Source organism: Dama dama, chromosome 22, assembly GCF_033118175.1.
Source record: "Dama dama isolate Ldn47 chromosome 22, ASM3311817v1, whole genome shotgun sequence".
Classification (NCBI taxonomy): domain Eukaryota; kingdom Metazoa; phylum Chordata; class Mammalia; order Artiodactyla; family Cervidae; genus Dama; species Dama dama.
In genome coordinates this window covers 9,306,753-9,332,976 of record NC_083702.1, presented here as the reverse complement: position 1 = coordinate 9,332,976, position 26,224 = coordinate 9,306,753, and the positions used below count along the sequence as shown (strand labels likewise).

At 56.7% G+C, this 26,224-nt stretch overlaps 1 protein-coding gene across 5 annotated transcripts in view; it reads left to right on the top strand.

The window, feature by feature from the left end:
* Window positions 1–7,489: 7,489 nt before the first annotated feature.
* MGAT3 (beta-1,4-mannosyl-glycoprotein 4-beta-N-acetylglucosaminyltransferase) overlaps window positions 7,490–26,224 on the top strand; it is a 39,242-nt gene continuing 20,507 nt past the window's right edge. Inside the window, exon 1 of one of the 5 annotated variants that reach the window (XM_061124512.1) lies at window positions 7,490–7,726. The gene's annotated coding sequence lies outside the window, so the exon portion shown is untranslated. Of the gene's footprint in view, window positions 7,727–7,815; window positions 8,326–16,273; window positions 16,399–23,850; window positions 25,970–26,224 lie in introns of those variants that run through there. The other 4 variants (XM_061124503.1, XM_061124510.1, XM_061124499.1 and 1 more) reach the window with 4 other exon arrangements.

Below are 26,224 nucleotides of genomic sequence, written 5' to 3'. Positions count from 1 at the left end.
GAGGCCCTGCCCAGTGAGGGATGGAGGACAAACAAGGAAATGTAAGTGTATCATATGAGGGAGCTGGGAGAAAAACAAAGGGAATGGGGGAGGGGTCGCATGAAAACTTCCCTAGGTCCTCAGGTGGGTCGGTGGCTCCAGGCCCCTCCAGGGAGGCCAGCCATGAGGCAGCAGCCCACCCCTACCCCCCACCCCTGGCTCCTGGAGGGGTCTGATCACCGAGGCTGGCAGCCCCATTGAAGGCTCCGGCCACAGTGGTGAGAAAGCCAACTTGGTGTGGCCTCAGGACAGGGGGCTTCCTGTCCTGAGACAGGTGGCTCAGAAGGAATCTGCCTGCAATGTGGGAGCCCTGGGTTTGATCCCTGGGTCAGGAAGATATTGGAGAAGGGAATGGCAACCCATTCCAGTATTCTTGCCTGGAGAATCCCAGGGACAGAGGAGCCTGGGGGGCTACAGTCCATGGGGTGGCAAAGAATTGGACACAACTAAGCAACTAACACTTTCACTTTCAAGGACAGGGTGTCTCAGGGAAGCGACACATCCAAGGTCACACACTTAGAGGGTGTGCTCTTGTGACTGGGCCCAGGCCGGACCTCACTTGGCCATCACATGACCTGGTGTGGCTGCCTGACCTTACGCAAGTCAAGGTCCCAGGTTCTGAGCCTGAGATTCCCCAGCTGTAGGGTGGGCACGGAGTTGGTAGGCAGGATCGCTGCAGGGACCAGCAAGGTCTGAATCCTCCGGGGGGCTGGAGGAGAGCAGCCCAGGGAGGGACGAGTGACTGCCATCCCAGCCCGATTTAGAAGCAGCTCCTCTTCCCACTCCGGAGCTGGAGACGTCTCATGGTCGTTTGCAATCACAAATGTAGGAGGTCTGTCCTGCGCCCTGCTCCCATCAGATCTCACTGTGGGAGGAGTCCAGGTAATGGATGCCCCCACCTGCAGCCTCAGGGTCTGCCATGTGACCGTCAACGCCTCCTCCTGCCCCCAGATACTGGGAGGCTTGGGAGATGGAGGTAAACAGCTGGGAAGCCTGGAGGGTGGCTCGGCATCGCTGGCCCTGGGCCTTCCAAACCTCTCCCAGCCTCAGTTTCCACGTCTGTAAAGTGAAGCTGGTCCCTCCCCAGGTGACAGGAGGAACAGATCATGATAAGTAAACTATCCTGTGCCATCGTCTTGGTGGGGGTGGAGTGGTGGTCCCCAGAAATGGGGTGTGTGGGGGAATCCCAGTCCACAAGGCCACCCCAGTCCTCCTTTCAGCCTCAGAGAAACCATTTCCCCTGAGCTGCTGAGCATTCTACCGGGAAGCTGAGGGCTGGGTGCAATTCCAGGCCTGGCTCCGTCTCTTTCCCGCTGTGTGATGTGAGCAGGTCACTCTCCCATCTCTGGGCCTCTGCTTTCTCTGTGGGGGCTGGTCTTGAAGATAGCGTGGGACAACCCTCTAAGCACCGGCCCCAGGACCTGGCTGCTTTGCACACCCTCCCCACCCCTGCCCAGGGCAAATGACAAGGTCTGCTTAGACGCTCCTGACACCCACCCAGGCTCCTTCCTGCAGAGGGATGACCCACAAATAAAATGGCAGGAGTGTGGGGACATGGCGAGACGGTGGGTGGTAAGCCATGCACATGTCCAGGCCCACAGAAGGAGCGGTGGGGGATGGGGAGGGCAAAGCTGGGCACGGGGGTCGGTGTGGCCCCCCCAAATGGGGGACAGGTACATACGGACAGGTGGCCCCACGGTGGTCTTGGCACCCTCAGCCCCAGGTAGACGAAGACGCATCTCTTTCTCAAGATGCCCCCTACACAAACCCCTCTTGTGTAGAAATGTGGTCCAACAGTCCCCCCAGGGCGGACTGAATGCCCTATTTCTGGCAGTTTCTCAGACAGGAGAGCCTGGAAAGAGCTGGTGGGCGAGGGGAGGAATGCCCGGCACTGGGGGAGCGTGTGGGCCGGGCACTGCCCTCTCGCTGTGTGTCCTGTGGACACAAGTCCCTCCCCCCGGGGCCCTGTCCGCTCAGCCCTCCACACCTGGCCTCACCTGAGGGGCCCTGGCTGCAGGGGTCTGGTGGGACGAGCAGAGGGGTGGCGGCGAATGGCCTTCTGCTGACCCTGAGGAGCCTGGGCAGGGACCAGTGGCTCATCTCCATTTCTCCCAGACAGGAAAGGACGTGGGTGTGGGGAGGAGGACAGGCGGGGAGCCACAGGTCTGGGTGGAGTCAGGGAATCACCTTGCCTTTCGGCCTCACCCTCTCCTTCTCTCCCCTGGGGCTCCATCGTACGCCTCACGGGATGGTTGGATGCTGCCAAGCAACGGTGTTCCCCATCCGGATGTGGTGCCTGGTAGGTCCCTGAAGCCATAGCCTTGGAGAGCATCCTGGTGTCTCCAGGTCCCTGGAGACTTTGGCCAGCTTGAGTCTGCCTGATTCAGTCCTGGAGACCTTTTTAATTCAAAAGACCCTGGGGACTTCCCTGGTGGTCCAGTGGCTAGGACTCTGTGTTCCCAATGCACGGGGCCCAGGGTTCAATTTTGGTTGGGGAACTAGACCCCACAGGCCCCTAGTAAAGATGCTGTGTGTCGTGAGGAAGATCAAAGATCCCACCTTGTATAGTTAAGACCTGGCGCAGCCAAATAAATACAGATAAATATTAAAAAAAGACCCAAACTCCAGAAGTCTGGTGACTTCCTGAGATGGAGGAGAAGAATGACCCTCAATACCCTCTGCTCCAGACCCCTCAGCAGGTTGGGTGGAAGCAGCAGTACCCACCACACTGCTGCCAGAAAGATTGGGAGGGCGCAGGGACCCGCCCTCCCTCCCGTCACCCGGGAAGCAGGAGTAGACAAAAGACTCCACAGCTCATGTTTCTCCAATACAACCTCTGGGCCAGCCTCACTCTGCCTCCTCACACGAGGCCACGCGGTGCTATCGTTATCCTTGTTGGGGAGGAACCGAGTCCCAGAGAGGTGTTGTTAACTGGCTCAGGCCACCAGAGGAAGCAGGACTTGAACCCAGTGGGACTGACATGTTGCCGAGATCTTGAGATTTCAGGGCCCTAAGACTGATGACTAGAAGTATATCAACTATCTACTGCTGCCTAACAAACATGCCCCAAACCTAAGAGTCTCAAAGCAACCACCAGCATGGGTCTGCTCACAACTCTGCAGTTTGGCAGGTCCAGGTGGGGACCCCTTGTCTCTGCTGGGTGTGATGCAGCTGGGGCAGCCCGGCCGGCCTCCCTCATGTGTCTGGTGCTCCAGCGGGAGAGGCTCAACAGCTGAGGTGGGGGAAGGGGAGATGGGGCCTCTCTCCTCTGTCTTGGCTCTAGGGCTTCTCAGAGCAGAGTGGCCTCTCTCTAGGAAGGGAATCCAATTTCCTTACATGGCTTCCAGCTCCCAAGCTGAGAAAATGGGTGCTGCAGGGCCTCTTGAGGCCTAGGCCTGGAATTGTATCCCATTAGTCACAGCTAGTGGTACACAGGCCACCCAAATTCCAGGGAAGAGGAGAGGGTGGGTCTCACAGCTGAGTTACAGGGTTGAGAGCAATTGTTGGCAGCCATCTTGGCGGACTTACTTCCATCCAAAGGACTTGGCCTGAAAGCAACTGTTACCAGCTGACAGGTTCCTGTGTGGAAGAGGGTGGAAGAGAGAATGGTGATCCATGAGTATGCAGACAGGGGAGAGCCCAGGAAGCTGGGAGGCTCACAGAGGGAGACAAGGACAGGCCGGCTCTAGCCAGGTCTGAGGGGACCAAAGACCTCAGAGCCTTCTCTCTCCAGGCTTCTGGGTCTTTCCCCTACTACACCACAGTGGCCCTGCCCCTGAGGAGTGAGGCGGATGAGCCCTGGTGGGGAATGAGGCCAGGCCTGCTCGTCCTGTTGGTGACAACACTGCACCCTGCCTCGGCCCTGCTGGGGGTGTCCTCGCTGGCGGGGAGCAATGCTGTGGCCCTACCTGCCACCTGCCACCCACCCCGCCCTGCCCCTGGGCCTCTCTGATTCTGAGAAATGTTCTTCCAGGAGCTGTGGGCCCCACCCCAGCCTCACAGGTTTTGAGGAAGTGCTGTCCCCAGACAGTGACCATGCAAACCCTCCCCCCACCACCAGCCCCCCGAGGACCTCAGGAAGTGCACAGCGGCCGTGGAGTCAGTCCCGGCTCTGATGCTCATTTGCTCTAGGATCTTGGGAAAGTTACCTCTCTGTGCCTCAGTTTCCTTATCTGAAAAATGGGGAGAAGAGAGGACAAAACATAACCAGGCCCTGTTCTCAGCACTTTACATCAAGCAGCTCATTTAACCCTCCCAACGACGCTATGTGGGCTGAGGGCAGGGGGCTCTGTTATTAGTGTAACTTTACAGATAAGGAGATGAAAGCACAGAGGGGTCAAATAACTAGCCTGGGGTCACACAGTTACTCATCATTCTGGAGTCTACGCTGCACCCACTCCTGCAGTGTCTGCTCCCCATTTCCCCTTCTCTTCTTTTATTATGGTAAAATATACATAACAAGTCAAGGCAATGGTTTTTCCAGTGGTCATGTATGGATGTGAGAGTTGGACTATAAAGAAAGCTGAGCACAGAAGAATTGATGTTTTTGAACTGTGGTGTTGGAGAAGACTCTTAAGAGTCCCTTGGACTGCAAGGAGATCCAACCAGTCCATCCTAAAGGAGATCAGTCCTGGGTGTTCATTGGAAGGACTGATGCTGAAGCTGAAACGCCAATACTTTGGCCACCTGATGCAAAGAACTGACTCATTTGAAAAGACCCCGATGCTGGGAAAGATTGAAGGCAGAAGGAGAAGGGGATGGCAGACGATGAGATGGTTGGATGGCATCACCGACTCAATGGACATGGGTTTGGGTAGACTCCGGGAGTTGGTGCTGGACAGGGAGGCCTGGCGTGCTGCCGTCCATGGGGTCGCAAGGAGTCGGACACGACTGAGCAACTGAATGGAACTGAACCGATACATAACAAAACTTACCATTTTAACCATTTTCAGAAATTATTTATTTTTGTCTGTGCTGGGTCTTCGCTGCTGTGAGTGGACTTTCTCTAGTTACACAGAGTGGGGGCCGCTCTCTGGTTGCTGTGCTCTGGCTTGTGGTTGCGGTGGCTTCTCCTGTTGCAGCGCATGGGCTGGATCTCAGTAGTTGTGGTGCATGGGCTTAGTGGCCCTGCAGCACGTGAAGTCTTCCCAGACCAGAAATAGAACCCGTGTCCACTGCATTGGCAGGCAGATTCTTAACCACTGGACCACCAGAGAAGTCCACATTAACCATTTTATTTTATTTTTTTTTCACATTAACCATTTTAAACTGCACAATTCAGTGGCATTAAGTACATTCACATTGTTGTACAACCATCACCACCATCCATCTCCAGGACTTTTTTCTTCTTCCCAAACTAAAACTACCCACTAAACAGTAACTGCCCATTTCCTGGCAACTACCATCCTGTGTCTATGAATTTGGCCCCTCATAGAACTGCAATCATATGCTGTTTGTCCTTTCGGGACTGGCTCATTTCACTTAAATGACTTAATGGACATGAGTTTGGGTAAACTCCGGGAAATGGTGAAGGACAGGGAAGCCTGGCGTGCTGCAGCCCATGGGGTCACAAAGAGTCGGACATGACTGAGCGACTGAACAACAACATTTCACTTAAAATGCCTTCAAGTTTCACTCATGTTGCAGAATCTGTCAGAGCTTTGTTTCATTGTTTGGCCACATCTCATGGCTTTGGGATCTTAGTTCCCCAACCAGAGATGAAACTTGGGCCTTCAGTGTGAAAGTGGAGTCCTAACCACTAGACTGCCAGGGAATTCTCTAAGAATTTCCTTCTTTCTTAAGGCTGAATAATATTCCATGGCATACTTTCACCATGTTTTTGCTTATCCATTTATTCCTCAGTGGACACCTGAATTGCTTCTACATTTGGCTATTGTGATTAAAAAGGCTGTGAACATGGATGCACAATGATCTGTTCAAGTCCCTGCCTTCCACCCTTTTGGGTACATACCCAGAAGAAAATTTGCTGGGTCATAGGGTAATTCTCTGTGTAATTTTTTGAGGAGCTGTTGTGCTGTTTTCCACGGTAGCTACACCATTTTGCATTCCCACCAGCAAGGCATAAGGGTTTCTGATTCCTCCTTGCTTATCCAAGCAAGGCTTGTGACTCCAAGCCCAGGGAACATTGGCAGCCCCGCTGGCAGTAAGATGCTGGCAGAGATTGTCCAGCAGCTCTTACGTGAGGAGTGTGTGGGGTGGGGCAGTGATGCCGGCCCTTTGGGCAGGCACCAGGGGAGCCTGTCCTGCCAGCATCCTCACCCATGGATGTCAAGCCCTGGGTTCAGTCCTCTGGCTCTGACCTTTCCTGACCCTGCTCTGCCAGGCCACCTTAGACCAGGGCAAAGGGCATGAGAGGGGCCAGCATGGGGGACACCGGCAGGCTTAAAGCCATGGCATAGTCAGACCCTGCCCTGCCACACCCCTCACTCTATCATCCCCCCTCCCTGGCCTCAGTTACGTCTTCTGCTTTGTAGGGGCAAGCCTGAGAATCGACTTAGTGACCCAGGAGATGCCAGGCTCCCTTTAGGAATTCCCAAGGCCAAGCCCCTCACTGGGCAGGTGAGTCAAGGGGGGTGGCTATTCTAGAACCCTGGCTCCAGGCTCCCACCCTGGCTCTCTCCACACCCTGCCCAGGCTGCTAGCATCTTCCAAGAGAGGTGAGGCCATCAGGTCCTTGAAAGTCTGGACTCACTGAAGGCTCTGGTCCCAGACTGAGGGTGAGTACTCTGCCCTCCAGAGAAGATGTCAGAAACGGAGCCTCTTCGGGTCCTCTTCCTGTCTCCTCACTGGTGTAATGGGGTTAGACTGGGACTCAGTAACCTTTAAAGGCTCTCCCATCTAGAAGATTCAGTGACCCTAAACTTTCAGAAGAGGAGAAGTCACTGTGGAGGGTGGCTGCAGTTTCTGGACCACATGCTTGCTAAGTCGCTTCAGTCATGTCCAACTCTTTGAGACCCCTATAGACTGTAGCCCACCAGGCTCCTCTGTCCATGGGATTCTCCAGGCAAGAATACTGGAGTGGGTTGCCATGCCCTCCTCCAGGGGATCTTCCCCATCCAGGGACTGCATTTCCTGCGGCTCCTGCTTTGCAGGTGGATTCTTTACTGCTGAGTCACCAGGGAAGCCCTTCTGGACAATAACCATCTACAAACAGTAGTAATGGCACTAGCTACGTTTTCTAAGCATTTTGACATGTATAAACTCATTCCATCCTTACAACAACCCTATGCAGAAAATACGAGTCTTATTCCTGTTTTACAAAAGAGGAAACTGAACTGCAGGTAGCAGCTAGCAGGAAGTGTATAAGAGCGGCCAGAAACCTGACCACAAAAACAGGCCACATAAAGCTGAGGGTTAGCCTATCAGGGGAGGGAGAGGCCCTCGGGCTGTACTAGTCAGGTCATGTCTGGGGAAAGGCAGGGGCAAGTGGGAGAGAGGCCAGGATGGAAGGTTCTGGAAAACCTGCATTGGAGGAGCCGCTAAAGATCCTGGGAGGAGAAGTGGTACAGGGACTCTCACCAGTTTCTGAAGGATGGTGGTGCCAGTGAAGAAGCTGACTTGCTCGGACCAATTCCCGGCAGTGAGATCTAGGATTTCTAATAGCTGAAGCTGTCCCACCGAAAAGAGTTGCCAAGGGAGACAGTGAGCGGCACATCACAGGAGGCGTGTAAGCATAGCCACCTGGGACAAGGGTCAGAGATGATCTTGAGGGTGAGGCTCAGTCGAGCCACATCTAGGCAGCCCCGGCAGCCTCACAGTGCTCATGGGCTCAAGGTTAGCAGCTGAGCCCCTGGTGCTGGCTCAGGTCCCCAGGTGGAGCGCCAGCCCCGCCCGGGGCCTTTTCTGTGGCCAACCCACAGACATATTTCTGGGTGAATTTTTCTCTTCTTCCACTCCCACCCAGCAGCCCAGCTCCAGCTGGACAGCCCGGGCTCCCCACAGCACCCACATTATTTACATTTTTGGTCATCAAAAGGACCAGAGAAGCTGCTGACCCAAAGGACCTCTGAGACCCCTCAAGGACCACCTGTGGGCTCAGGGCGTATAGGTTCAGACAGGGAAAACAGTCTGGACGTCCAGAGGTCGCCTTCCAGGTTGGGGAGAGGTGACCGAGGGGGTGTGGGCCAGGTGGTAGCCCAGCAGCTGTGAGGCTGGGACCTCGCTGATGGGCCCCAGGAGCGGAAGCTGCCGTCGGGTGGACAGGCCGTGAGTCAGCAAGGTGGGCTGGTGCCCCCACCTCTGGAGTTTCAAGGCACCTTTGCCAGGGTAGGTGCTGGGGGCGCGGATGGGAGCAGCAGCTGCAGGCTGGAGGGGGCTCCAGGTGGGCCCAGCCTGGTCCTGCCCTCCCGGCTGAGGCTGGAAGGAATGTTGTCATGTGAGTTTGTGGGGAGCGCCCAGTAGGGTTTTGAGGGTTTCAGGGCGTGTATCCTCTGTGAGTGTACAAGGGGTGTGTTCGTGGGTCTCTGGGTCCAAGGCTGAGTGTGTATGTGTAAGCGGCACTAGGGTGGGGAACCTCCTGGTGGGCATGCCCTGCTTCCTGCACGTGCCAGGCAGAAGCACGCAGGTGTGGTTGTGTAGAGGTAGGACCACTGATATGACCCAGCCCCGGGGCCAAACTCCAGCAGGCCACCCTCCTGGGCTGCCATCTGCCACAGGGGGTGTCACTAGCTCAGCCAGTGACAGGCCAGTGTTCAGCATCTCTGGTGTCTTTGGAGCTTGTGGAGACCCTTGGGCTGACTCTCTCCCCGCATGTCCCCTGCACTCTTTCTGGCTGTAACTAGTCCCTTCCCTGTCCATCCTTGTACTGGAGGCTCATCTCCAAATCTGCCCCAGCCTTAGAGGCCTGGCTGAGATGCTGCCTCTAACCTTCCCAGCCCCCGGGGCCTGCGGCTGTCTCCTGCTGTTTTTCCGTCTGGTCCTTGGCACCCCACTGGCCCAGCTTCTCCTGGGGGCAGGGATGAGTCTGACTGCTCTAGCCCAGGGCCTGACGTATAGTAGGTGCTCAATCTCAATCCTCAGCTGTGAGGATGAGAGGACTCGGGGAGGGACCTAGCCCCTGGTCACTGGAGCCCTGGCTCTGAGCTTGAGTCCTGGATCTGCCCTCAGCTGTCGGGGGAGGGGGGCACTCTGTCAATCAGTTTCTCACTGGGGTATGCAGTGTGCGAGGCCTGGGGGCCTCCAGGGAAGGCAAACGTGGTGGTGGAGAGGGAATGGGCTCCTGAGTTTCTAGGAGAGGTTGCCAGGATCTAGCTAAGTGTGCGATTCATGGCACAAGACGTGACTGGGCTGCTGGATCACGTCGGTTTACAACCACACAGCAGCCTTGGCCCCCCTGGGGTGATTCTTCCAGTCCGAAGGTCTTCCCTTACCCGGAAGGCTGGCACTTCTCTCTCTAGGCTCCCAGCAGTCTTCAAGCCCCACACAAAAGACACTTGGAGATGACGCATGTGTGCATGCTCAGTCATGTCCTACTCTTTTCTGACCCCATGGACTGTAGCCCGCCGGACTCTTCTGTCCATGGGATTTTCCAGGCAAGAATACTGGATTGGGTTGTCATTTCCTCCCCAGGGAATCTTCCCCACCCGGGGATCAAACCCACGTCTCTTGTGTCTCCTGCTTTGCAGACAGGTTCTTTACCAATGATGCCACCTGGGAAACTTGAGGGGTGACCCTCAAACACACATGATAGGGGGTGGAAGGGAGGCTTCCTTCCTTTGAACAGAGATTACCAAGCAGCTGCGATGTGCCAGGCTTGTGGGTACTGAAGAAACAACAGTGGGGTCAGGACAAACATCACTGCCCTGCTAAGGGTTATGTCTAGTCGGGGAGACAAGCAAGAGGACAAGACACAGGAAATTACCTAGTGTGTTGAAGGTGAAAAGTTCTAAGAAAAAAGAAGAGAAGGCAGAGTGATCAGGAAGCCTGCACCTAAACAGGGTGCTTGGGGAGGCCCTGAGTTTGCTCTGAGACTCGGAGGAGGAGGAGCCACGTGGTATCTGGGGAAGAGCATCCGGAGGAGAGAACTCTGAAGGAGAGAACAGCCCGCCCCAAGGGGGTAGATGAGCTCAGAGAGCACGCAGGGGGATGGGGCGAGGGCTGGGGGGGCAGCAGGCCTGACCAGGCGGCCCGTGTGGCTCCTGAACGACTCTGGCCTCATGCTGGGTGAGATGGGAGCCACAGCAGGATTTGAGCAGTGGATCTGCCTTGTTGCTTTCTAGAAACACACTGACTGCTCTATAGGGCTGGAGCAGACGCACCAGGGGCAAAGCTATGGCAAGCACGCCAGTGAAGGACTTCCCTGATGGTCTCGTGGTTTAGATTCTGCACTTTCACTTCGGGGATGCACAGGGTCGATCCCTGGTTGGGGACCTAGGAGCAGCTAAAAATAAATAAATAAAGCAACAATGGCTTTTTAAAAGAAAAAAGTATTAGGGTGAGAGCCATGGAGGGGTGAGAGGGCAACTGGGGAGCCCACAGGACCCTCTGCTGTGGGAGGAGCATGGGAGAATTGGGGGAGGGGCCTCTGAAAGGTCAGGGGAGCCCAGGAGTCCCTCAGCGGGTCCCCAATCCTTTGAGGACCCAATATCAGCCATGGGCCCACTCCCACAAAAGCACACAGGTGTGCATGCACACTTCCACACGCCACACATGCTCATACACATTCACACGCGCAAGCACAAAATCACATCCATGCGCAAGTATACCCATACCCATGTTTACCCACATATGTGCACACTCACAAACATACACCATGCCACAGGAAATTTTAGGAGATTCCTGGACCCCCTGACCTCCCAGGTAATGGACTCCTGTCTAATCTATCCCCTCCGCTTGACAAGTAGGGAAACAGGTTTGCAGAGAGAAAGGGGACTTATCCAAAGTCACCCAGGCAGAGAGGGTCTGACCAGCAGCATTTGACCCCAACAAGACTAGACTCCCTGCCGTGGGGCTCTCTGTCCCCCTGTACTGAGCAGGGTGACCCGTCTCATTTTTATGCCCTAAGAGCTCACCAGGAGGCCAGTCAGGGAGATCAGAATATCAGACAAGAAGTGCTGAGGGTCCTAAGAGGGCCCGGACACCTATAGTAGGCCATGAAGGTGAACTTCAGGAAGGGGAAGTCAGAGAAGATTCCATGGAGAGGAGGCATTTGTAACCTCACCCTGGAGGACTGGATGGGTGGAATAAGTACTTAGAGATGAGGCTGGGGAGGGCATTGCAGGCAGAGTCTGGTAGCACCAGAGGCCTTGGGGTGGAAACTCTCCAAATCAGGCACGAGCAAGGCCTCTGGGAACCAGAGTGGCTTTCAGGGTTAAGGGTTATGTGGGCTGGATCTTGAAGGATGAGTAGGAGTTTTTTCAGAAAGGCTCTCTGGGCAGGACTATTATATGCCAAAGTGCAGAGACAAGGACGGCTGGAGAAACTGCAAGCATTTCAGAGAGCTGCTTGCTGTGTGCTTGGGGGATGGGCTTGGTAATGAATGAATGAATAAATGAATGGAGTGCATGTAGGGGAGGGTAAGAGAGCCAGTCTGGTGACCTCATGTGGCAAGTGATGAGGAAGGAAGGGGAATTACATCCTGCTGCTGCTGCTAACCCACATGCTCTCAGGCGGCCACCTCATGCCCATTACACAGATGAAAAAGCTGAAGCTTCTTTTTTCTTTGGCTGCACCACTGTGAGGCTTGAAGGACCAGTCCCAACCACCGGACAGCCAGGGAATTCCCTAAGCCACAGCTTTGAGCCAGCTCACACTGCCTATGGCATCACCAGGCTCCTGGCCCCTGAGGAGCCGTGGCAGGGCAGGTGTTTGGCCCTCATTACAGCTCAGGGGACTCCACCTGGAGACCCAGGGCCAAGTGAAGGAGGCGGGGAATATAGCTTCCACCGGTCAGGCAGCAGCTGCCAAAAGGGATAACAGACCTAGCAATTGTTCCCAGAACCAAACAGGCCCCAGGTGAAAGGGGACAGCAGATCTGTAAGGAGACACCTGTCTTGGGGTGGATAATCTTGTATCCGGACCTCTCTCAGCTCCAGGCTCCCACAGCCTCCTTGTCAGGTGGCCTGGCCCCAGGGGAGGGGTGGGGAGGGAAGAGCACTTACCAAGCCTCTGCCTCCCCACGCCCCCTTTGATGGCGTGGAGATGGGCCAGGAAGTGAGCAAGGGGGAGGGAGAGGCTGGAACTCTCCAGGTTCCACTGATATCAATGTGATGACTGGGCAGCGATCATTCCCATTTTCTGGATGAGGAAATGGAGGCTTAGTGCAGTGACATGAGTATAACAGGTAGAGGAGCTGATTGGAACCCAGGTCTTTTTTATTTATTCGGCTGCACTAGGTCTTAGTTGCAGCGTGTGGGATCTTTGATATTCATTGCAGTATGTGTGATCTTTTTTATTTATTTATTTTTGGTTGTGCTTGGGTTAGTTGCTGCGTGTGGGCTTTCTCTAATTGCGGCAAGCAGGGGCTACTCTTGGTTGTGTGGGCTTCTCATTGTGGGGGTATCTCTTGTTCGGATCATGCTTTGGTAGTTGTGGCTCCCCGGCTCTAGAGCACAGGCTCAATAGTTGTGGTGCATGAGCTTAGCTGCTCCACGGCATGTGGGAATCTTCCTGCACCAGGGATTGAACCTGTGTCTCCTGCATTGGCAGGCTGATTCTTTACCACTGAGACATCAGGGAAGCCCCTCTGAGTGGCCTTATGAAGGAAACTTCCTTATTCCCATTTTACAGATGAGGAAACTGAGGTTTAAGTCATTGACACAAAAACTCAGATGTCTCTGGTTCCTGAACCCAGTTACCACCATGCAGTGACCTGCCCACACCCTTATCTCTCACTCGGCCCCACAGGGAGGGCCTAGGGGCTCAATGATAGATGACCACATCTATTTTGCACATCGTTAAAAAAAAAAACCAAAAAGGAGTCAAGCTACAAGTGTGATGAATTAGTTTTTAGGTCACAGCAAAATGACTTCACATCAAATGAGCTGCATCAAAAAAAAAGTGTCACAAGGGTAAAATCCTTACATAGACGGGATCTGGGAGGCCTGGGCTGGGGCTAGGAAGCTTCCTTACCACTGGCCACCCTTCAATAATTTTCAGATTTGCATGTGTGAAATTATTCTCTACCCACCCAAATCAATTAAACGATTTCAAAGGACAAAAGGCATATTTGTGGCTCAGGCCTTGATTTGGAATTGTTGGGCTCGTGGTCTTCTGGGGTGCCAGCTCTTGTCAGAGGCAGAAAGAGCACACATTAGGTGACAGATGAAGGCCATGGGCCACCCACCAGGAGCATCCTGGCAAAGAGAGCGAAGACTGAGAAAGCCCCATAAACCTGAACTTGAGCCCGGGGCATGTCACTTCACCTCCTCCCCTTTGCTGGGAGCTGTGGAAAGTGAGGGATGTGATATTTTGTGCCCAGCTTGGTGCTGGGCCAGCATCCAGGTTTCTGGACAGGTTCACTGGGGGAGCCAGACCTGCAACAGAGCTTCTCTTTTGGGCCGAGGGATGCCCACAGTGCTGCAGGAGGCCGTGGGAGAAGATTCTTCTGGGGAACATGGCCGGGCAAGGAAAAGTGTCTCTGAGAGGGTCCTTTCCACATGGCAGGAATCCCCAGGCAGAGGTGGAGTGATGGCCACGGCAAGGTGGAGGTGAGTGTGTGTAAGCAGTAGTGAGGGTTCTGTAGGGTTGGAGCGACAAGGGCGGAGAGTGTGCTAGCAAGACAAGTTGGGGAGAAGCGGAGGCTGACTTTTTTTTTTTAACATTACTTGGTTGTCACTTGTTGCAATGCACTTTATTTATTTATTTGACTGCGCCTGGTCTTAGTTGCAGCATGTGGGATCTTTAGTTGCAGCATGAGAACTCATTTGTGAAATGTGGAATCTAGTTCCCTGACCTGGAATTGAACCTTGGCCCCCTGCATTGAGAAAGCAGAGTCTTAGCCAATGAACCAACAGAGAAGTCTCAAGACATATTTTCAGGGTAGAATAGTTGAGATCTGGGGCGGTGGGGGGGTGGGGTGGGTAGTGACAGAGTAACTGAAGCAGGTGAGTCATGGAGATAATACATAAGGCATAGTATGGCTTCCCTGATGGCTCAGCGGGTAAGGAATCTGCCTGCAATGCAGGAGACACAGTAGACTTGCGTTTGATCTCTGGGTCAGGAAGAGCCGCTGGAGGAGGGCATGGTGACCCACTCCACTATTCTTGCCTGGGAAATCAGAGGAGCCTGGTTACAGTCCACCAGGCAAGAAGAGTTAGACAAGACTGATCGACTAAAGTTCTTTTTTTCTTTTAAGAGTAGTGCCAGCTAGGAATGGTTTTTACATTTCCAAGTGGTTGGGGGAAAAAGTCAAAAGAATAATTAATGGTTTACCTTGAGTGTCCCTAAATAAAGTTTTCTTAGAACACAGCCATATCCATTCCTGTACACAATATCTGTGGTTGATTTTAAGCCACAATGGCAGAGTAGAGTAGTTGAGGCAGAGACCCTATGAGCAACAAAGCCTGAAATATTTACTATATCGCCCTTACAGACAATAGTTTGCTCATTTTGGGCTTAGAGGGAACTAACCGGCAGAGGTGAACAGCAGACAGTCTAGGTCACGAAGGCCTAGAGCAAGTGGGAGCCATGAAGTGTTCAGGGAGGAGTGTGTCCTGCTCAAAGAAATGTTGGAGAAGGCTGACTCTGGCTGCTTAGCAAGAATAGACAAAGGTGGGCGAGGAGCACCTGAACCAGGAAGACCAGCAGGAGAGGGCTCCAAAGGCCCCTGGGGCTGCTCTCGAGAACCTTGAGGGCGCCTAGCCTGGAGGCAGCTCACTACCCTCCGGTGCCTTGGCTGCGGGTCCATAGCTATGCTGCCGCATACCCGGACCCGCTTCCACACATAAGCGGAAGTGATTGCTAGAGGGGCTCACTTGAGCGGAAGCCGGAAGCCCACGGCCCTGGAATGGCGGGAAGCACGTGGCGGCCACCTCAAGCCCAGTACAAAAGCAAGAGGAGCCAAGGTGTGAAATGGTGGGCGCTTGGAGAACCGCTGCTGGTTGTGCAGCAGAAGAGGAGACGCAGGAGGTGGGCAGGACCGTTGGGCTTTGAGTGCCCGCTGAGGGGGGACGGGATGGGGGTGGGGAGCAAAGGTCTTCACCGGGAGTCAGTGGGTCAGGCCTGGAATAGAGGAAGCACACAGTTGCATTGGCCATATGCCTGGATGGAGGGGGTCAGAAGGATACAGGCGGGCCAAGGCCCAAGGCCCACAGGCCAGTGTACATTGGCAATCTTCACAAACACAGACATGTGTAGCAGCGGTCACAGGCCCTCAGCGATACACGCACCACAATACCAGGCCCTTTGCACACGGTCACAGCTGCGTGTACACATCATCGCAGCCACCCAGGACCAGGCACACACAGACCAGAAGACCCAGAGGCCTCTCTGCATGATCATGGATGTGTGCACACAAACAAGATCCAGGTACACGCAGGCACAGCGGCTGCGATCCACGCCCATGTACACACAGGAACAGACTCGGGTACACGCCGCAGGTCACCCAGAGCCATATATACGGCAAAACAGACACATGCATACACGCGCAACAGAATCGGACACGCAGACGTATGCACATGCTAGACACGCACACACTCTGACCCGCTCCGCCTCTCATCTCATACACACACACACACCCGCACAGGACGCACCGGGCCGTGGGTCGGCGCACGCACGGTCACAGGCAGGGTCGCGCGCGCCCGGACGCGCGCACGCGCGCGCGCGCGCGCACACACACACACACACACACACACACACACACACACACACACAAATTTGATCGCACACGCGGGAGGCGCAGAGCAGCGGCGGCCCGAGACTGCGGTCCTAGGCGTCCCCAGCCCCGCGCGGCGAGCGGAGCCCGGCTGGCGGCGGAGGGAAGGGGGCGCCGGTGGGGGCGGGGCGGGGGCCGGAGCCGCCGGAGCCCGGCGGGAGCGGCACCTCTGCGCGCAGCGCTCGGGCCTCGCCTCTGCATCCCCCGCCTGCCTCCGGTGGGGCCCTCCCCCGCCGGGGTCCGCTCGCCGGGTCCCCGCCGCGGCCCCCGGGTGCAGACAGGCGGCCGCGCCGAGCCCGTGGGACGGGTTGGAGGTGGGGGCGGGGGCGGCGGGGCGGGGATCGGGGCCGGGCCGGGGCCGCGCTGCCTGCGATGCCGGGCGCCCGCCGCAGTCGCCGCCGCCGGAGCCCGGGATGGGGCGAGAGGTTGCGGCGGACGCCAGCATCTCCCCGCCGGGGGCCCCGGGGGCCGCGGAGCCGCCGCCGCCGCTGCTGCTGCCGCCGCTGCTGAGACCCGGCGGGCGATGGGTGAGTTGACCCTGGCGTCCTGGGGGCCCGCGTTGCAGCCCCCCGCATCCCGGCTCTCCCGGCCCTGCGCCTCCTCCTCCGCGCTCGCTGCGCCCCCCGCCCCCGTCACAGCTCTCACAGCCCCCCTCCCCGAACGTGACCTTTGGGGGCGGAGGCGGGAGCACTAGCCTGGGGGGTCTGGGTGGGGGCCGAGATGGGGGGCGGATGCTGGGGCGGCTACTCAGCTCTGGCACCCCCTCCCCCAACCCGGCTGCTCAGCTGAGCTTTCTGTGGCGGGGGAGGGCAAAGCCTCCTTCCCTCGACCCCCCCCTACCCCTACCCCCGACCTGGGCAGGGTGCGTCCCGAGGCTCCGGGTTTGAGCTAGGCTTTGTGCACCGTGCCCCCGACAAACCTCCCGCGCGCCGCGAGGCTGGGGGTGGGAGGCCTCGGCTCCCGCCTTCCCCTACCCCCCCGACCCCGGCCTGCGGCGCAGCGGCGGCCGAGGCCCGGGCGCTGTCGGGGTGCTGGGCAGATGCGGAGGCTGGGATCAGACCGAGGGAGGTGCAGAAAGAACCCCAACCCTTTCTGGTGGGGGGCTCCCGCTCTTTCCACCGCACTGCCCAGGGCGGGGGAGGGAACCTGGTGGGAGGGTGCTATAAATATCTGCAAATAGTGAGTTCTGGAACCGGGGGTGGGGAGGGGACTGCACCTGGGTTGTATTGGGGGGGGGGGGGTGCCTGAGCTAGGGTGCCAGAGAGGCAGAGATGGGTCTCAGCCAGCCCTGGTGATCTGAGGTTGGGTGACTCTCTTTAGGCTCCAGGAGACTTCCTAGAAGTGGGCAGGACCACTGCCCCAGTGAGCTCTCTCTCTGGTCCCCCAGCCAGGGCTCTCTCTGGGTCCACATAGCACTCCACTCCTGGGCCACCAGCCCAGATCTGCCTCGATGGGGAAGACTTGTGTCACCTCCAGGGCAGTTACTAAAAATCCAGGCAATGGGCCAAGCCTGGGGATGGAAGAAAGAGCAAGACAAGTTCCTCCCCCCACCCCACCCCACTTCCCCCAATGCCCCACCGGGAGGACCTGGCCATTCTGCAGGGTTATCAATGTTTCTGCCAGCTGAAGAGATAGACACAGGATCCTGGGAAAGTTTGAAAAGGGGCCCTCAGCCCCCTCTCCCCTTGGGGGAGAGGGAACTTGCTGGAAGACATAAAAGGAAGCTGGAAGGGTTTGCTTGGGAGAGATAGTGGGAAGGGTATTCTGGGCGGAGGGATGGATAAGGCAAGGCTCCAAGATGTGCTGAGTGTGCTGAGAGCTGGAGGTGGGGGACAGCCAAAGCCCTGCTGGGGGCCGACATGAGAAGCCACTGAAGAGAGGGGAGCTGAAGCTGGAGGAAAGGAAGGCCAGGTGGAGGTGAGGTGGTGGGCCACCCCAGGGAGCTGGCGTGAGGACAGCAAGGAGACCGGCTGGGATGGCACCGGCGGGCCCAGCTGACCCCCTTCTGCGGGTCTGCCCAGCGCCCTTGATGTGCTCAGGGCTACTTGACCCACATTGCTGATCACTTTCACTGAGATAGCCGGACCACCTTGGCCAGCCAGCCTTCTGAACCTCAATTTCCATGTCTGACAAATGGGGAGATTCCTTCACTCAGTTGTGGTGAGGACTGCATGAGATGCTGCGTCTACACGAACAGGTACACCCAGCACCTGAGACACACCTAGGAAATGGCTGGCAGCTCCATGGGTATTTTTACCTGTGAAACAGGGACACTGATTCCAGCTGGCAGGCCATGTCCACTTGATGGTGAGGATTCTGTGAGGGCTGGCTGTGACCAGGAGGAAGCTGAGGCTTGGGGGAGCTGAGTGTCTCTGTCTTCCTTCTCAGAGGAGACAAAAGTAGCAGTGAAGAGCGACCTGGGCAGGGGAGTCTGCACGGACAGCCTCTTCTTGCCTATGTAGACACCCACCACCTTCTGGCCCCCAGCCATGTCAATCAGGGGACTCTGCTCTGCTCCCCAAGGCCAATTTTTGTTCCCCAGGCCGGCACACGGTGCACCCCTTCCCAGCCAGCTCTCTAGTCTATCACATGGGAACAGGGCTCCCTTCCAGAAGTTTCTTCAGATATTCTGGCCAACAAGCATGATATCCTCCTGCGAGGGGTACTTTGCTGGGCAGCCTGGTGGAGAGGACACAGGCCTTGCCCGCCAGAGCTTCGAATCAAATTGGGCAGCAGGTACCCCTGGACACGTGGGCACAGATATCCACGGTCTGCCTAGCTCTGTGCTGGCAGCTTGCAGGCAGGGAACAGTCTCAATAACTGTGCCATGAGGCAGTCAAGTGCAGAAAGAGCAAAGATTCTAGATCCAGTGGCCCAGGTTCCAATTCTGATCCTGTCACTTCTTACCATGTGACAGTACTCTGTGCCTCAGTTTCCGTATCTCTAAAATGGGGAGACGCACACTATTCCTATTTGAAGAGCTTCGTTCAGTTTCCAGTGGGCTTTCGCTGCCCCCCTTCTAGAATGAGTCTCCCTGTTCACCCAGCTTGCCACAGTAGATGTGTGGTCCACTTTCCTGTTGTCTTCCCCTCTGTCTGTGAGTCCCTGTGGGCTGGGTCCTGCCTCTCTATACCCATTGCTTGGGCAGGGGGCAGTGGTCTGCTGGCTCGCCAGTCAGCAGTGGTGGCCAGTTTCTGTAGTGGAAATCTTCCCAGCAGGACTGATTTTGAGCTGCCAACAGTTTAACAGTCTCACAGTGGGAGCTGGTACAGCACCCAGGCGTTCAGTAGGTGCTTAATAAATAACAGTAGAACAAGGAGGAGAGTCCCCAGGAGCTGTTGGTCAGATAGACTTGAGGAGCGGCCATGTGATACTGTAGCTGCGGGGGGCTTGTTGGAGGGCACTGGATAGGCTGAGAGTGGGGTGAGAGAGTACCCTGAATAAGTATCCACAGGGAGGAGGGCAGAGGGAATGGTGGGTATTCTCCTTCCCTCCACACCTCTGACCCTGCCTCTCTCCTCTCTAACCCCTTCTCCTCCCAGGGGCCTCCCCTTGACCTTGGCCTGGGCCTTAGCATAGAATGGCCCAGCTGGACCCCATGCTTTAGCCCAACAGAGCTCTGAAATGTGGTCCACACAGGCCCCAAACCTCAGATTCTATTCCTTTGCTTATGCTGTTCTCACTACCTGAATGTCTGTTCCTCCTTCTGTCCCCCGGCGCTCTGTTACTCACCAAAAGCCTCCATGTGATGCCAGCATGTTTGTTATTGTGTGACCCTGACAGACGGTGAGCTCCATGGACCTACAGGAGCACAAATGAATGAGTGAATGAGTGAGTGAATGAATAAATGTGTGATTATCAGCCCAAGGGAGCATCCTTTGTCTTCCTTCCACCTATTCCTCCTCCTTCTCCATCCCTGATCAAGGACACTGAACCTCCAGTGGACAGCCTCACTTGCAGCAGAATGGTCACAAGGACCTTGCTTGTCGCCATCTCCCAGAAGGGAAAAGAGGCTTCAGGAAGGGGTGAGAAATTCCCAAGGACTAGAAGCAGGCCTGGGTGGGTGGAAGGGTAGTGGACCACCCTCGCATGGTCTAGAGTGGGCTGACAAGGGGCACAAGGCCTTGCTTATAATCCAGAAGGTTAACAGGGAATACTTTTCCTTGCATTGCTGAAATTCCCCTGTTGGCTCACTTATTTTCATCTTTTCTATAAAAATAAAATCGGAACAATAGGAATCATTCACACACCTAATTACTCTGTTGTCTTATGAGTTTAGAGCTTATTTGGCTAAGACTTTGGTTCCCACTGAAGTGGGAATCCCGGGGGTGGGATGGGGTGGCGTACGGGGTGAAGGCCAGGACAGAAGGTAGGAGTCTGTGCTGATGCTGGGGTCTCCTGAGGGCCCAGCCTCTGGCTACCCCTCTAGGCAGGCCAGGAATTTCCCAGAAGGAGCAGGCCAGGCGGTCTGAGGTCTGAGCTAGGGAGGGTGGCCAGAGGCCGTCTCTGAGATTCTGGATGCCAGAGACCCGAGATGGAGGACTTTCCAGTCATAATAATTTGCAGCTCTTTATTGAGCACTTACTACGTGCTGGGCGCTGGGCCAAAGCACTTTGTCTGCATTATCTCAGAGACACCTCCTAACTTCCCACGAGGTAGGTACTATTATTATCCCATTTGGCAATTCGAAGGGGCTGGAGACCCAGGGCCGGGAAGTGGCAGGGCTGGGATCCATCATATCCAGCCTGTAGGTCCCCAGCCTGTAGGATGGGGCTGCCTGTCCAGGCCCTTCCATCACCCAGAGATGACTGCTCTCTGTGGCTCGGACACCTTGGACTGCCGCCTCACCCCACCCCGCCCTCCAGGCCACCCTCTTGGGGGCCCTGGGGCTGCCTGCTTCCTGCTCATAGGCTGGGACCCTGCCTCAGGAGGGCCCGCTCAGCCTTGCCTGGGCACCAGGCGGATAGTATGGATTTTCCAGGCTCCCTGCCCCGTCCCACCAAGTCAGAATCCCACCCTGGCAGGGAGGGTTGGAAATCTATAGTTTTGCATCCCCTGGGGATTCTGAGGCCTGTGGACTTCAGGAACCACAGCTTGGCCCCATGAATTCCATGCTGCCTCACGAGACCCCTTCAGCCTCTGTGACTCAGCTGCTTCCTGTGTTCTCTCTGCCCCCACCCCCAGCTCTGCAACAACCACACTGTCCCACCCCTCCCATCCCTCCCTTCCCAAGCCCATTGCTTTTATCTCAGCACCTGCTGCCGCCACCTCCTCCAGGGAACAGGTCGCGGGCTGGGACCTGTATGGACCCCCCCAGAGTCCACACTTAGCACTTTAGACAAGCCCCTCGTGGCCGCCCTCCTCTTTTACTGGGGGCTTGGCACGCGGTCTGGCATTGAATTGAGGTGACTGGGGAAGAAGGACCAAGTGGGGAGCTACCCATTAAGTGGGGGCACTGGCTCCTGGGCTGGGCACACAGGCACCCTCTGGGGGGCTGGCACCGTGCCTCACACGAGGAGGCACTTGAGAAGTATTTAAGTATTTGCTAAATGGTAATTCTGAGAGTGGAGGGTGAGGGCCACTTCCGGAAACAAGGCAGATTAGCCAGTTTAGGTGAATGATGGAGAAGGTGCCTTCCCGACCATCACCTGGGACTGTGCGTGTGTCGTAACTCATGTTTATGGCACGAATGGGAAGGAGATGCTGGTGCTTTCTGGCGTGATTTCGTTTCAGCATCTCAGGGGCGCCGCATCAGCTGCCCTACCCCGACCCAGGCTAGCAGCCCCGGGGCCGACTCCCTCTCTGGCCTGTACGGTGCTGTCCCTCTGTCTCCAAGTGCCCTTCCTCTCCTGACTCATCCATCCTATAAGATTCCTCCAGGAAGCCATGCGGCATTCCTACTACCCCAGATTCCTGTCTGTCTGTGTTCATGGGAGGAGACCCTTGCGCAGGGAGGTCTGTTGAGGGCCTGGTGGAGGGGGGATGCTAGTGGAGTGGAACAGAGAGGACTGGGTCGGGGGACTGGGGTGGAGGTCACCAGGGCCAGCCGTGGGGCTTGCTCTGCTGTTCCTTGTGTCCAGGTGGCAAAGGGAGGGGGTTACAGGAAAGGTCAAGGGGCCTCCTGGCATGGCTCCTGGAAGCAACTGTGAAGCTCAGTCCAGCCAGGTGACGGTCACCTCAGCCTAGAGAGGGGGCCAGACTGAGGCCACCCATTTCACAGAGGGGACGTTGAGTCCCGGGGCGCTTGGCACTGACCCAGAGCTTTGTGGTCTATAGGAGGAGTGCCCAGGACTGTGGGTTTGCAGCCCGCCCCTATTCCTTTCCCACGCTAGGGTGTTTCTCAGTGGGGTCCTGGTCAGGGGGTGGAGGAACAGGAGGCGAGGAGAGCAGAGTCCCCAGGGCTCAGGCCTGCCCTCTGGTCCTCTGGCGTGCAGACAAAGCTCCTTAGGAAAAATGCGTGTTGCCCCCAAACTGGTGGGAAATCCATGCCAATAGTTCATTCCAGCAAAAAGGTGCTCAGGAAAAAAGTCTACAAGAACTTAGGCTACAGTGTTAGCCCAGGAGTGGCAGGTTGGTGAGTGGTATCATTCTGTCTCTTTCGCTGTGATGTCCAGATTCCCCAGAATGTATGAGAAACCTTTAGAACCAGGAAGATGGAGTTAGGTTCTAAGAGAGATAAGAAAAGGGGCTGTGAGAACAGCCAGCTCCCCATTTGTTGGATTCTGGGGTCCCTGCTCATGAATAGCCTCCAGGGAGGCTGGCTGTGGGGTCTCAGGGTAGGAGTTGCCCGGCCCCAGGGATGTCTCTCCGAACAGGTGCACTGGGGGCACACAGCGTCCGTCTCTCTCATTCCTGGAAACTGGGTCAATGAGAGTCCAGGTCAGGGGGTACTGGGATGCTGTGCCCTGAGAATTCCGTCCACACGTCCGACTTCCTTCCTGTGGCCCCAGTCCAGCCTCTGCACCTCTTCCCCTGCACACCCCACATTCCCGCCTCAGGGCCGTTACTGTGCTGGACTCTTAACCCGGAAAGCCAGCCCACTCCACCCAGGTGTTGCCATTCACCTAGGAAGCCACCCCTGCCCCTTCCAACCAGAGGCGACCCCAGGGCTGCTGACATTACTGTCCCCCCAACCCCTGTGCCCAGTGGATTGACTGTCCCCTGACTGACCCCGTCTCTAAGTGCATTTCCGGCAGTCCTTCTGAGCCATGGTCAAGTTCTCCACCTGTGGTCATGGTCTTCCCAATGACAGCTGAGCCCCGATTCCCAGTGGGAACTCGATCTCTGTCTCCACCACTGCCCCTGACTCTGTCCTTGGTACAAAGCAGTCATTCGTTTTAGCACTTGATCACCGGGTGTCTTCTCTGTGCCAGGGGCTGGGCTACATTCCAGGGCAGGGTGTGCTCATGTCTGTGTTTTTGTGCCTTTTTTTTTTTGGTGAGTTACCTGAGCACGCACACAGCAGGAGCACCTCCATCATACGAAGGCATGTCCCTTAGGCTGTGCCCGTGTGTGATCCCGTCAGCCCCCAGCATGCCTAGCTAATTCATTCAGCAAGCATTTATTCAGTGCCCACAAGGAGGTGCCAGGCTATGACCCAGAAGCTGAGTGGCCCAAGGTCTCTGCCCTTGGGAAGTGCCTGTCTCGTGGGGCCATTACAGAGCGGGCTGGTGGGGAATGGAGGCCAGTAGGCATGGGGGGTGGTCAGGACAGCATCCTGGGGTGACAAGGAGAGGGGTGGGGAGGGGCATTCCTGCTAGGGCTGTGGGTGTGCTCCGCGATCCCGCCATGGCCCTGGGAGCCCGAGCGGGCCCTCCTTGCTGGTTTCGCTGTTCTAGGACCACAGAGCCCTGGACTGTGAGTGCTGCTGCTGGCGCTAGGAGGAGGGCACAGTGCCCTGAAGAGGGAGTGTGTTGGCTGGAGAACCTGGGCTGCAGAACTTTATTTTTTTTTAAATTATTTATTTATTTTTGGCTGTACCGGCTCTTCGTTGCTCAAGGGTTTTCTCTAGTTGGGGTGCATGGGCTTCCCATCGTGGTGGTGTCTTGCCGTGGAGCATGGCCTCTGGGCGCGCTGGCTTCAGCAGTTGCAGCACTCGGACTCAGTAGTTGTGCTGCACGGGCTTGGTTGCTCCACAGCCTGTGGAATCTTCCCGGACCAGAGATTGAACCCATGCCCCCTGTGTTGGCAGGTGGATTCTTATCCAGTGTACCACCCGGGCAGTCTCTCCAGCTACAGAACTTTCTATGAGAGGCAAGCCTTGGAACTAGAACCCAGAACACAGCACCCAGAAAGTAGGAACCCCCTCCCCCAATTCAGACCAGGGAAACTAGAAGATGGAACTTGGAGAGGAAACATGGAGCAGCAAACCTAGAATGCGGCCTGTTGGAATGTGGAATGCTGATATGGGTCAAGCTGGAAGGTCATGTCTGTGCCCCCAGGGGTCAGTGGGAAACTGAGGTCCAGAGAGAATGGGGAGGCCCTTATCTTGGGGAGCAGTAATGGGCATTCACGTGGTTTCCGCTGAGCCAGTCCCTTCGTACAGCCTCCTTGGATGAGGCACGTCCACTCTCTAAGCCTGGGTTTCCCTGTCTGTGAAGTGGGCTTGTGAAGATGAGCTAGGATGAAGCGCACCGCCTGGGAAGGGGACGCTGCTCTTGGTGCTCAGGGTCTCTCGGGAGGTTAGCGGAATTGCCAAGGCCGGGACCCCAGCTACCTGGCCCCTGGGATGACCTTCTCACCTGTGGTGACGGTTCTGTCCCTACTATTTCATTCCCTGTCTCCTGCCCCATGGTAGGCGGGAAATCTGAGCGCCAGCCTGTTCCAGAATGCTCCGTGGATCCAGTGGGCGGGAAGAACTAAGTCATTATTGGGCAAGAACAGATTGGTAGCACCCGTGAAATTAAGGAGCACGGGCCTAGTGCCGGCAGCCCTGTGTGATATGCCCTCCAGTGGTGACGGCTTACGGACAGTGCCTAGTGGGGACAGTCAGGTCCTGACCCAGGGATGCTGTAGCCCCTCGAAGGCTGGGTAGGACAGAGAAGAATCAGGGAGGGAAAAGAGAAAAGGCTCATTGTTTAGCCTCCAGGAGGCTCACCAGGTGCCCAGAGCCGCAGAGCCAAACAGCTGTGTACCTGCTCAGGACTGCACCCAGCAGGAGGTTAATTATGGTGCTCAGGTTCCCGGGTGGCAGGAGCTGCCGCCCCGGGGCCAGGTGCAGCCCCCAAACCTTCCGGGGAGCCTGCAGGCAGCGTTACCAGCTTCCCTTTCACACCGCCACAGACAAGCCTGGAGAGAGTGGGAGTTTTGCTTGGGGTCGCAGAGCTGGGGGTGGCAGAGCCAGGGCTCAAGCCCATTTCCTCCCTCAGCAGCAGCCGCTTGAGCACCTACTAGTGTGCCAGGCCTGGACTGGGCACTGAGCACAGAGTGATGAGCCATGGTGGGAAGGATCGTAACCTGCTCGAAGCGGTTGCTTCACTTCCCACCTTCCCGTCCCTCCTCACGGACAGCAGGCGTCACGCTGCTCAGAACGTTCTGAGGATGGAGTCTCAGAACTGTGTCTCCCTTTACCACCAGCCCGTTGGAAGGGACCCTTAGGATGCACGTAGATGAGCCCCTTCACTGGGGCGTCCTGAGCGCGAGGTCACACGGAAGACAGAGCTAGGAGTTGCAGCCACCTTTCCAAGCCCCCGACCAGACCCGAGAGCCCAGCGGCACTAACTGAAAAGTACAGTGTGTGGATTTGGGGGGTGGGTGGGGGTCTTTCATTCATTCATTCTCCAAGCCTCTGTGTCAGGCGCTGGGCTGGAGCTGGGGACCCCAGGGTATTGGGGGGCCAGGCCAGGGTTGAGATGGCTTGGCTCTGTCCACAGGCTAGGGTCAGAGAGGCCTGGAGGGAGTCAAGTCCAGTTCAGCTGAACCCTCCCGAGTCCGGCGTGGGGCCGGGGAGTGTAAAATTACACAGAAACTTGGAGCCTCCTGAGAGGTCTGGACTTTATCCTGAGGGCCAGGCTGGGAGGGGCAGCGTCAGATGTGGCGCCTGCCTGGCCCCAGGGCACCTGGCTGAGAGCCCCCAGGAAGGCCGCAGCTGCTGTCCAGGTGAGCGTTGGCAGTGGCACAGCCAGCAGGAGACGGGGCACAGGGTGAGGGTGGGGCTTGAGAGGTTCCAGGGCGCGGAATAGACCTGCCTTGGTGACCGGGGTGTAGGGTCAGCGAGAGGGAGGCTTTACGGTGGCTCCTGGGGTCCTGGCGTGGGCTCCCGGGTGGCAGCTCACATCACCAACAGGGCGCAGAAGGAGGCAAGTTGGTAACGGCCGCAGTTGTCCCTGTCCTCGGTGCCAGGCTCAGGTCACG